The following is a 12,668-nucleotide window of genomic DNA, read 5'->3' as shown; positions in this document are numbered from 1 at the left end:
ACTCACAAACCGCAAGGTAATGATCTGAGCTGAAATCAGACGCTTAACTGAGTCACCCACGTGCCCCAAAGCAGACTGTTCTTTTTCTATTTATTTAAAATTTTTTTAATGTTTATCTATTTTTGACAGAGAGACAGAGCATGAGCGGGGGAGGGGCAGAGAGAGAGAGAGAGAGAGACACAGAATCCGAAGCAGGCTCCAGGCTCTGAGTTGTCAGCACAGAGCCCGACGCAGGGCTTGAACTCACAGACCGCGAGATCATGACCTGATCCAAAGTCAGAGGCTCAACCGACTGAGCCACCCAGGCGCCCCAAAGCAGACTGTTTCTTAATTGAAGTATTTTTTTTCCATAATACATTTTAGAATTATATGGAGAAGGATGACCTAGCTTCATTTCTCCAGGACATGATTTCTTTAGAATAATAAAGTTTCCATGAAAAAAGATGGTATAACTGTGTGAATGTGAAAAATGATGAGGTGAAAAAAAGTGGGCAGACTGACTTCTTGAGACTTTAATATCCTAACAAACACTGCAGCCTCAAAGGGGGATTTTCGAATGGTGAGTTTCCCAATCACATTGGACCTAGAACTTCCTTTCATGACTATCCTTTGAGACTGGTGCACAGGAGGAGTCCACTGGGAAACACTGGTGTAGAAAGAGCTGCTGGTGAATAAGGATTGTAGATACCAATGTAAGTACCAAGTTATGACACAGTTTACACTATTGTCTTTAGGTTTATTAGTTTCTAAAATCTAGACTGCCTGCAATTTTTCAGGCACTTCTGGCCTGATTTATTCCACACGTCTTCAACTTACTATGATTCACCATTCTCAGCCTTCTTACTGCTGTTAGTTGGTCAGTATTCTCTCTGGAATCCTTAATGCTGTAGAATAGCAAGGCCTGTGATCATCAGTTGTTATATTTGCAGGTTGGCCCCTGAAGCCCCAGTTTGTGGTGTGGATAAAAGAAAAATACTCCCTTTAAAGGATTGTTATATTTTCACCTGGTAAAGTTACTGAAATGTCACTATGACAAAGACTGTTTCATCATAATATATATGCTTTTCCCCCCCAATTTCCATAAAATATTTTATTCTGAAGCACTAAAAGTAAATGATGGTTGGTTAGCAGTAGGTAGTGAATTTTGCAGTGCACCATCCACACCTCCCTTTACGATGAAGCATTCTTCAAACTGCCAGGTGTGTTGGCTACCAACTGTTCACAGCTGAGTGCCTCCCCAGCAATTGCTTTCAGCAACACAGGGCAAAGCCTCTTCCAAGGAAGCAACCAGTAATGCAGGATGAAAAAAGGCCAAGATTCTGCTTTAATCCTGGATGACTCTAAAAGGCTAGTCTACCTCCAAATCTCCCTGCCAATTCAGCTGAGCCCTTTATTTCACATTCGTGGTGATTTAACCTCTCCCTCTGCTCACTGTGGCCTCCTGCATTCTTTTCAAAGGTATTAGTCTCAAGAGCCTTGCTCAGTAAACTTCTTGCAAACACATCTCTGTCTCACTATTTCCTGATGGATCTGACTTAGGCCATAGTAATTTTGAGGAGTGTAGGCCTGCATAGTGTCCACTAGCATGGAAAAGAATGGACCTTGTAAAGCTGAGTTTATATCTACCTGAGTCTATTGAGACAAATATCTGTAGTCAAAACATCTAAAAGTAATTAATATCCACCTACAGTGTGGCAACCAAAATGCTTTTGTAGAGGGAATTTATTCCTTGTGGAAAACAAAGAATCCTACTTCTCTGAGTCTAGGAGGAAGCTAGAACAAATAAAATATTACAATACACATAGTCAGCTTGACCTTTTCTAGGGAACTAGACTTGGTTCATATTGTCAGTCATTTTGAATTTTTAAAAAATGTTTATTTATTATTTAAAGACAGAGTCAGGGCATGAGCAGGGGAGGGGCAGGGGGAGAGGGAGACACAGAATCTGAAGCAGACTTCAGGCTCTGAGCTGTAGCACAGAGCCCGACGCGGGGCTCGAACTCACAAACCGCGAGATCAGGACCTGAGCTGAAGTTGGACGCTTAACTGACTGAGCCACCCAGGCGCACCATATTGTCAGTCATTTTGAATCATTGCACCCCAAATATTAGCACTAAATCATATTAGGGAGGAGGTGAAGCCGGCTGAACTCTATTAATGTGGCCTCCATCTCTAACTAAAAATAGTTGGACCCTTTGGAATCTGCCAAATTCTTGACTACGTATCAGGCTAAGTCAAGAGTCTACAAATCTAGAGAGACTCCACTAGTTTTGAGAAACTCTACAGTTATGTGAGAAAGGCCAAGCTTGAGGAAAGTAGGTACTTTTAGTGATAGGGGAGTGAATGAAGGAGAGGTTAAGGGAGGGAATGGGATTGTTTGACTTCAGATAGTAATGGCTGCATCATAATAATCATCTCCTTTTCCTCCCCCTCTTCTGCTCTTATTTATTGAATATGATTATGGGTCAGACACAAGGTGTATTTTTATTTAGTCCTACGAGGTAGACATTTTATCCCTATTTTAAAGATGAAAAAACTGATGTCCAAAAAAATCAAGTAAACTGCCTAAAGTCACTGCCCAAGTCTGGCTAGATCTAAAACCATATTCTTTCCTTTATGTTTATAATGGAAAGTGTGTTTTGTGCTTCTTTGTAGCAAGAGAATTAATTATTATTTGCTCAAAAGTTTCAGTGATTTAATCCAACAGATTGTGAATTATTCTCAATGTGCCAGTTAGGTTGAATTTTGCCTAATATATTGATGAGTAGATAATTTCATACTTGGAGCTATAACTAAGAAGAGTAATGGGAAAAGCAATAAAAATTTCAGAGGGAATTCATACACTAATACGTCTCCTTTTTTCTTTAGAGTAACTAAATATTTTGGAAAGAAAAATGCACATGCTCGCTGAATGCATTGACTTGTAAATGGAAAAAAAGGTACCATAATTATACAATTAAATATACTGAAAATACCATTTGTCAAGTTGATTATCGAAGATTAGGTAAACTAAGTTGGCTTCTGGAGTTGTTGAGTTTATTATTTGTCATTCTCTTCAGAGTTTAAAAGAAGTTTGGAAAAAGTCAGAATTATTGTGATAACTCTCCTATTTCTCTTGGGTCAGAATATAACCACCTCTGGGAATAGAAGGAAAGCTCTATTATTATCTCATCTCTGTATCATTTCTAGGACTATCTCAAGAGAGAAAGATTGAGTTGTAGCTAAAGAGAGAGACTGAGGAAAGTAGAAATATAAGGAATTTAACTTCTATTCCCTTGCTATCTACAATGAAACCAATTAGGATTTAGAAAAAGTTTTTAAAATAATTCAAGTTCACAAATACCCAGTTTAGGATGAAGTTGGAATTGTAAATTAGGTTGATTTACTTTAGGCTGAGGTATTTTATAGAAGTAATTATGTTAAATATTTCATGCAATGCTATTGGTTAATTAGGTAGTAAACAGCAAAATGAAAATCAGGAAAATGAAGACATTTATGATTGAATCACCAATTTTTAAGTGTGAGGTATGTATTACACAGGTTTACCTCAACTTTAAAGTCATGAGATAATCTTGAAAGTATAAACTGATGTGAAACCCAACAGGATTATGGATATTGTCTCTGGTGTCCATTTTGAAATATGTTGAAGTAAGAGTTATCTTCTCAATATAGCTGAATCTTAATTTGATTGGGAAAAAATCAGCAAAAAATATTTTAGGAAAACATGTTCTTCATTTCCTCAGTTTAAAAGGGACTTACACAATAAATAGAATATATAAACTCTATAATATAATTATATTCTAAATATAATAGAATAGAATAAATAAACTCATTTTGGAATAGATACTTCTGAAAATATTAGTCAAATTTTTGTTTATTATATATACATATTTATTGTTTATTATATTTTTTCAGTTTCTTTATTTGTTGTTGAGAGCATGATCAGGGGAGGGGCAGAGAGAGGGAGACAGGACACAGAGAATCTCAAGCAGGCTCCTTGCTGCCAGCACAGAGGCCAGTGTGGGGCCTGAAATCATGAACTGTGCGATCATGACCTGAGCCAAAATCAAGAGTCTGACGTTTACCTGACTGAGCTACCCAGGGACCCCTGTTTATTATATTTTAAATGTACTAATGGAGAGGCTACTCAAAGGAAACCGATGGTGACTCCTTAGTAAAATAAGAAAATTACTTTCTGAATTTATTTAGTTTATGTTTTTCTAAGTTTTTTAATGTTTATTTACTTCTGAGAGAGAGAGAGAGACAAAGCACAATTGGGGGCGGAGCAGAGAGAGGAGACACAGAATCCGAAGTAGGCTGCAGGCTCTGAGCTGTCAGCACAGAGCCAGATGTGGTGCTTGAACCCAGGAACAGTGAGATCATGACCTGAGCAAAGTCGGATGCTTAACCGACTGAGCCACTCAGGCACCACTGTTTATATATATATATAAAAATTAACTTAAAATGACCCATATTCTTTTGTTATTATAATTTATCTTCTTTTATAGTTTCATAATAGTTTATTTTTATTTTATTTTATTTTTACGGTTTTACTTATTTTTTTAAATTTTATTTATTTATTTTTTTAATTTACATCCAAATTAGTTAGCATATAGTGAAACGATTTTAGGAGTAGATTCCTTAATGCCCCTTACCCATTCAGCCCATCCCCCCTCCCACAACCCCTCCAGCAACCCTCAGTTTGTTCTCCATATTTATGAGTCTTTTCTGATTTGTCCCCCTCCCTGTTTTTATGTTATTTTTGTTTCCCTTCCCTTATGTTCATCTGTTTTGTCTCTTAAAGTCTTCATATGAGTGAAGTCATATGTCTTTCTCCAATTTCATTTAGCATAATACCCTCCAGTTCCATCCATGTAGTTGCAAATGGCAAGATTTCATTCTTTTTGATTGACGAATAATACTCCATTATGTATAAATACCACATCTTCTTTATCCATTCATCCATTGATGGACATTTGGGGTCTTTCCATACTTTGGCTATTGTTGATAGTGCTGCTATAAACAAGGGGTGCATGTGTCCCTTTGAAACAAAACACCTGTATCCCATGGATAAATGCCTAGTAGTGCAATTGCTGGGTCACAGGGTAGTTCTATTTTTAATTTTTTGAGGAACCTCCATACTGTTTTCCAGAGTGGCTGCACCAGCTTGCATTCCCACCAACAATGCAAAACAGATCCTCTTTCTCCGCATCCTCGCCAACATCTGCTGTTGCCTGAGTTGTTAATGTTAGCCATTCTGACAGGTGTAAGGTGGTATCTCATGGTGGTTTTGATTTGTATTTCCCTGATGATGAGTGATGTTTATCAAAATTTTAAAAGATTAATGTATGCAGAGGTGAGTAAATATTTTGTATATTAATGTTGCAGTGGCACCTTCTTGCTGAATTAAAAGCGAATCCTGAGTGCCCATTTAAAAGTAGCGTATTTGGGTTTGATATCTGATATGTATATAAGCATATAAGAGGTATTTTTTTCCTCTGGGAATAAGCATTGCAATGTGATACAGTTTTATTTTTCTTGTTTACTATAGTAACAATGATTGCCTGTAGCTGATATTCTCTGAAACACACTTATTTCAGCCATTGTCTGGCATTTATACCCTGTGAATGCAGTTGTTGCCAATATGACTAATTATCTGTTGACTAATCGTTCACAAAATTTAATGCCTTATGTTTTAACTATCCCTCATTCAGTTTCAAACTTCTAAAGTCATAGTTACTCAGTAGATTATTCTTAGATATAAGCACTAACAAGGGACAATAAGGAAAATTCCATGACATGGAAACTTGATGAAAAACTAACACGGACATTAGATACAACTAATTTTGGTATATTTTCATTTCTTTATTCTCTAATAGTAAAAATCGATGTTACATTTAAATATTGAATACTTTTATTATTATGCTGCATTTTAAAATTTTATTAACTTGAATTTATTACTAATTCATTTGGATAAAATGGCAGAAAAAATGAGAAATGCTACTTTTCTGATTTATCAAAATTTATGAATACTGGCACATAATTTTATTCCAAAAAAAAAGACAATGGCTCAGAGCATAATACTGGATGTTATATATGTAAACATTTAAACAACACAAATATTTTTTCCCAAACAGCTTTCATTTTTAAAAAGATAATATGTAGATAATTTTTCTAAGGAAGTAATAAAAATACTTAATATCCCATTGCAAAAGCAGGCTATAAATACTGACTACAGAAGTTTGTTGTGGCTTCCATGAACTCTTCTCTCACAAAACCTTTCCGGTGAAGCACAGAGCCCTGAGAGAGAAATGGGTTCCTACATAATGAATAATGTGAGGACTTAGACATGTAAAGAATTGTGACTTTTCTAACTTTTTCCCTTTGTAATTTCACACTGTTTCCAGAACAACTCTGTGGGATGGTTAGGGCAGCTTCTTTGAGACCTATTTTATCTATTTCTCTTCCATTTCTAATAATCTTGTCATGATTATGGCCATAGTCTTGGTTTAGGACTACATTACTTAGCACACTAGCTATGGGAATGTGCTCCTGTCTGGAGTCCCTGCCTCTGATCTACTGCCAGCTGCTATAAGAGTAATCTTGATCTAGGGCACTGAATATGGCGTTTCTTATCTTCAAAAACATTTAATGATCTCATCACTATCTGTATTTTTGTAAAGTTCTTTATGTGACTTTAACATGCACCTAATTTTCTAAGTGGTTTAAAATATTCTAAATTAATTAGATCCACTTGGTTGTCTGTGCAAATGAGGCCAAGAAAAGAACAATGGGAAAGTAGTAGGGTAGTTAAATAAACAAAACATAATGTAATATTTTAAGGAAAAAACACAAATTAAACACAAATATTTTTCATACTGGGTGAAGAGCTTGCCAGTATATTCCTAGTTAGGGAAATTTAGAATTAAAATGTTCAATAATGAAATGATTGTAGCTTTCTAGAATGTTGACTGACAGGCTTTGACCTGCTAATGAAATTGGCATAATATTTTAATGAATTATAACTGATAAAATGTGAATAATGACACCCAGAGTTAAACTAAATGGAACAGATTACATGGGAGATAGAGTTAAATTTCTCATAAAAGATATCTGATGACAAAGTAATTACAAAATAATTATGTAGTAAATTATATTTTTATCTGTACCAGTGGGAAAACTCTATTTGCTGATTTGCTTTAAACTTTGTTAAACAAACTTTCAGTAAAATTAATCAGCCAGTCAAAAACTGATTTCAGAAAAATTTAATATGATGTACTAGAAGAATGAGGACGGTTTTATTAATCATCCTAATCTACTTTTATGTTTCAGCTTCCACCAAGTTACTTTGGTTACTGACATGATTTTGTAATTTGAATACATAAGGATATTGATCTGTCAATGCTATAGCTAAGAAATTTGCATTTCCAAGGCTTGGGAATCTCTCTGTCTCTCATACACACACACACACCCATATACACATACACACACACACATACACACATACACAAACACACACATAGCTTGTATATTAAATACATTTTTACAAAATTTCAAAATCAGGGAAGAATGAATCTGACCAAGACTAATGCTAGGATCAGTGGTTTCAATGATAATATATATTCACCAGGATCCTTGCTTCCATTTATCCTTATTTTCCCAACTACAGCCACCCTTCAGACATCATCACTTGATGAATCCAACTATTCATTTCTTTGATTCTGTTCCCAGGCTGCAAAGTGTTGCTGGACAAATCTCCAAGTTAAGTCAATAAGCTCCACATAGGTCTTATGCTTTCTAGCTCCACTGGAGTTCCTGCATGCTTCTTCATGGTCTCTTCCCCTTTTTTTATCGTGTTCTCTGCAACTGACTTTACTGGGTTTTCCAAAAATGTGTTCCTCTTGTCAATGGCATACTTCACCCTCCCAATGCTGCCAAGAAGAAAATATGGCCATTAGACAGGACCAGTTCCAAACTTTGTTTCTGACTTGAATATGACATCATATACTCTGGTCTCCTTCTTGTTTCCTATTAAAAGAAGAGGAGTTGATTTTCCTTTCCTAGTTTAATCACTCACTCTTACTCGGTGTGGTAAACAGAATAATGCTCCCCCCAAAATGTCAACATCTTCATATATGGCCCTTGTAAATATTTTACTTTATATGACAAAAGAGGTGGCGCCTGGGTGGCTTAGTCGGTTAAGCGGCCGACTTCGGCTCAGGTCATGATCTCGCGGTCCGTGAGTTCGAGCCCTGTCTCGGGCTCTGTGCTGACAGCTCAGAGCCTGGAGCCTGTTTCAGATTCTGTGTCTCCCTCTCTCTGACCCTCCCCCGTTCATGCTCTGTCTCTCTCTGTCTCAAAAATAAATAAAAGTTAAAAAAAAAATTATATGACAAAAGAGACTTTGCAGATGATTAAGTATAGAATCTTGAGATAAGGAGATTGTTCTGGATTATCTGAGTTGGCCCACTTTGCTCACAAAATCCTTGTAAAAAGGAAATACAAGGTCAGAGTCAGAGGCCATATGAAGATTTGACAACAGAAGTTGAGGTGTGTGTGTGTGTGTGTGTGTGTGTGTGTGTGTGAGAGAGAGAGAGAGAGAGAGAGACAGAGAGACAGAGAGAGAGAGAGAGAGAGAGAGAGACAGAGAGAGAGAGATTTGAAGATCTCATGCTGCTGGCTTTAAAGATGGAGATGAAGCTATAAACGAAGGAATGCAGATAGCTTCTAGAAGCTTCAAAAGGCAAGCAAATGGATCATCCTCTATAGCCTCCAGAAAGGAGCTCAGCCCTACTAACATCTTGATTTTTTTATCCTGATAAAACCCATTTTGGACTTCTGACCTCCAGAACTGTAAGATAATAATTTTTGTTGTTGTAGGCTACCAAGATACAACATCAGTATGAAACTAATACACCAGTATCTCAGTTCCCATCACTTATAAAGAGATTTTATCCCATTATCTTGTCTATTTTCTCTACCAAAAATTTGCCTATTCTTTTACCTCTTTCTTTTCAGGTTGTAAAAAACAAAAACAAAAACAAACAGGCTTCCATTATCCTGCTCAAATGACTGCACTTATATCTCTCCTTCCTTTCAGTATCACTCTTATTAAGAAATACTTAATGTCCTCAAACTTTGGTTATTGAGTCTCTGACTCCTGCCCTCCCCTGAATGGCTTTTCCAACCTTCATGGCAGTTTCTTCTTATTTGACAAATTTAACTAAGCTTTTCTCTCATATGAGGGATTTGCAGTTTTCAACAGTAATTTCCTATTCTCTCACAGCTTCTACTTATCATTTCGATTAGTCTATTTGGGATTCTTCATAGGATCCTTTTCCTCTGTCTGGTCACTATTTATATATTGGTGGATGACTCAAGTTCTACTCTTTTCTGTCTTTAGTTTTTATTTACCATTTAAACTTTGGGTGATCTGATCTACTTTCATGGTTTTCATTACCAGATATAAGGGGAAAACTTCTAATCAGTGAGTCGCAAATTTACTCTTGAATTCTAGATGCATTTATCTACTAGACATGTCTGCCTGTTTGTCTTCCAGGCACTCCAAACATTATTTAAACCTAGAGAGATTCTTCTCATGTTCAGTGTTTCATAGAAGAAACAAGGAATCACCCTTAGCTTCTCTATCCTACTGATTCTTCTTTCTATTTTGCTCATTTGAGTTTATTTCATTAACATCAACCAAATTAATCTTTGTGCCCCACAATGCCTCCACCATTTGAAAGGTCACCTCGTGTTTTCTCTAGAAGATTTAAAAGCCTCCTGATTGGTCCTTCTGCCACAAACTTCCTCACCTCCAAACCTGTCCTCATCCTGCCTCCAGCATTATGTTACCACAGATAAAACATACATTCCTTAACATTGCTTCTAAGTGCTTGCTTCAGCAGCACATACAGTAAAATTAGAACAATATAAAGAAGATTAGCATGGCTCCTGTGCAAGGACAACATGGCCCCTAAGATTTGTTCTAGTTTACTGACCAACTTCCCAACATTTCTTCTCTCCACATCAGATACCCTGTGTTCCAAACATTGACAGCAGCTCCATATTCACGAGACCTGCCTCATCCTTTCTTGATTGCATATCTTTGCATACATTCTTCCTAAAATTTGCTTCCTTCTTCTTTATGTAGCAACATCTGCCAATCTGTTAAGCTCTTTGAATCTGTTCTCAAGTAGCCAGAACCAGTCACTAAATGTGTTTCTAGATCACTCTGTTCCTGTCTATGTTATAGCACTGTATTGCACTGTAATTATTAGTTTTTGTATTCTGTATGACTGGTCTTTGAATTATTTAAGAGTAGGCTATGTCTTCTTCATGTTTATATACCTAGTACTTAGCACTGTGCTTGACATATGAGAAACATTAAGTAAAATGTAGCATGGGCCAATGACATCATAAATTGGTGTGAACAAAAGGTTATGCAATAATTTTCTGAAAAACAACCCTCAAAAGGCTGTAAGTAAAACTAGATGGAAGCTGTGAAAGAATTGATTGTGAAAGTAAACACATCATGGTTGATGTGGTAGCGGAAATAACAGTTCAAGGATTTGACATTCCTTGTGAGGAAGGCCCTTTACTTTCCAGTTGGTTGTGTACACAGATGAATAAGATGCCATCTCTGTTCTCAAAAGATTACAATCTGTAAGGAAAAACAGTCATGTGAACAATTTAGTGGAATAAGGAACTACAAAAGCATCACACAAAGAGAGGGTAGTGAGTTCCTATAAAGGCTTCCTAGAAAAAGTAATTAAATCAAGAAAAAGGGGAAACATTTTTGAGGCAAAAAACAAATATTACTACCATAAATTATAAAATTTAAGATGGGTAATGTGTGAAGTGGAACATTAGTTATTATGTTCTTCCTGTAAGCCAATGGAAAATGTGTCATTTTCATGTCCATTTGTGTATATTTGAAAGCTATATTCTGATTGAAAATTTCCTTTATTATAAATTAGTGTGTACAATTAATTTTATTAAGCAACCATATTGAATTTGTGCCTGGCTAGAGGAGAAATAAAAATATTTTAGTACAATCTCTGATCCTATTATGGTGGGAAGAGAACAAAGCATGTATCAGGTGAAGTGATAGAGCTCCTGTTGGACCTGGCATCCGTGTATAGGAAATTTAGGCTTTGTTCTTATTCCCACATCCTTTAGGGATGTGATCAAAGACATTTAGGTCTCTCAAACCACACAGTTTGAAACTGACAGTCACCTCAGAGAAAAGATTCTGACGAGTCTATGGGAATGCTATCAGAATACCATCAGTCAATTATTATTGTAAATTAAACAAATATCCCTGATAAAAATCATTAAAACCTATACATAAAATTAATTTAATAATTTTACTTTGTAGTTATTTAGTCCCAGCAAGGGAAAATTTACACACTAACAATGAGTTTTAATAGTTTTTAGTTGCAATTTTGATATACAATGAGACTAAGATGTTGACATGCATTTGATATTGATTGTTTCTTCCAGAATGATAAATCTACCTAAGGAAAAAAGTAATCATTATATATAATGAAAATCAGGTGGTTTTGAACTCTACTGTATCTGGATAGGAAAAGTTCCCAAAACTTACTTGTTTTCTTTGTTAAGAATTTTTTAGCTGTTGGGGCACCTGGGTGGCTCAGTCAGTTAAGCGTCCAACTTTAGCTCAGGTCATGATATCACGGTTCATGAGTTTGAGCCCTGCATCAGGCTCTCTGCTGTCAGCATGGAGCCTGCTTTGGATCCTTTCTGCCCCATCTCTGTGCACGCAGTCTCTCTTTCTCTATCAAAACTAATTAAATAAATATTTTAAAAGAATTTTTAGCTGTTCTTATTTTTTCATACATTCAAATTAATTTATAATCAGCTGTGAAATTTCTTCGAAACTATGTAAGATTTTTATTGAAATTACAATTAAAGAGCATTAATTTAAAAAGAATTGAAATTTTGTGTCAACTGATGAATATGGTATACATCTCTATTTGTCTCAATAAGGATTTATATTTGTCTACAGAAAGGTGTAAAATATTTGTTAAATTTGTTCCTGGTATCTATCTTTATTATTATTATTATTACTATAAATGGTGTTTTGACCTACTTCATGTCTACCTTAGAAAAGCCTGTCTAGTGCCTTTCCAAAGAAGACATTCAGATGGCCAACAGACACATGAAGAGATGCTCAACATCACTCATCATCAGGGAAATACAAATCAAAACCACATTGAGATACCACCTCACACTGGCCAGAGTGACTGAAATTAACAACTTAAGAAACAACAGATGTTGATGAGGATATGGAGAAACAGGAACCCTCTTGCATTGTTGGTGGGAATGCAAACTGGTACAGCCACTCTGGAAAACAGTGTGAAGTTTCCTCAAAAAATTAAAAATACAATTACCCTACAATCCAGCAATAGCACTACTAGGAATTTATTTAAAGGATACAGGAGTGCTGATTCATAGGGGCACATGTACCCCAATGTTTATAGCAGCACTTTCAACAATAGCCAAATTATATCCATCAACTGATGAATGGATAAAGATGTGATTTATATATACAGTGGAATGCTACTTGGCAATGAGAAGGAATGAAATCCTGCCATTTGCAACAATGTGGATGGAACTTGAGGATATAATGCTAAGTAAAATAA

General features: G+C 35.9%; 1 non-coding gene across 1 annotated transcript; it reads left to right on the top strand.

Annotated features, from left to right (window-relative positions):
- Positions 1-9,892: 9,892 nt before the first annotated feature.
- LOC122238915 lies at positions 9,893-9,998 on the top strand. Its single transcript, XR_006218062.1, has one exon. It is a non-coding gene; the product is annotated as a U6 spliceosomal RNA (small nuclear RNA).
- Positions 9,999-12,668: the final 2,670 nt, after the last annotated feature.

This window comes from Panthera tigris, chromosome B2 (assembly GCF_018350195.1).
Source record: "Panthera tigris isolate Pti1 chromosome B2, P.tigris_Pti1_mat1.1, whole genome shotgun sequence".
Lineage (NCBI taxonomy): Eukaryota > Metazoa > Chordata > Mammalia > Carnivora > Felidae > Panthera > Panthera tigris.
This window is presented reverse-complemented; position numbering and strand designations above follow the sequence as displayed.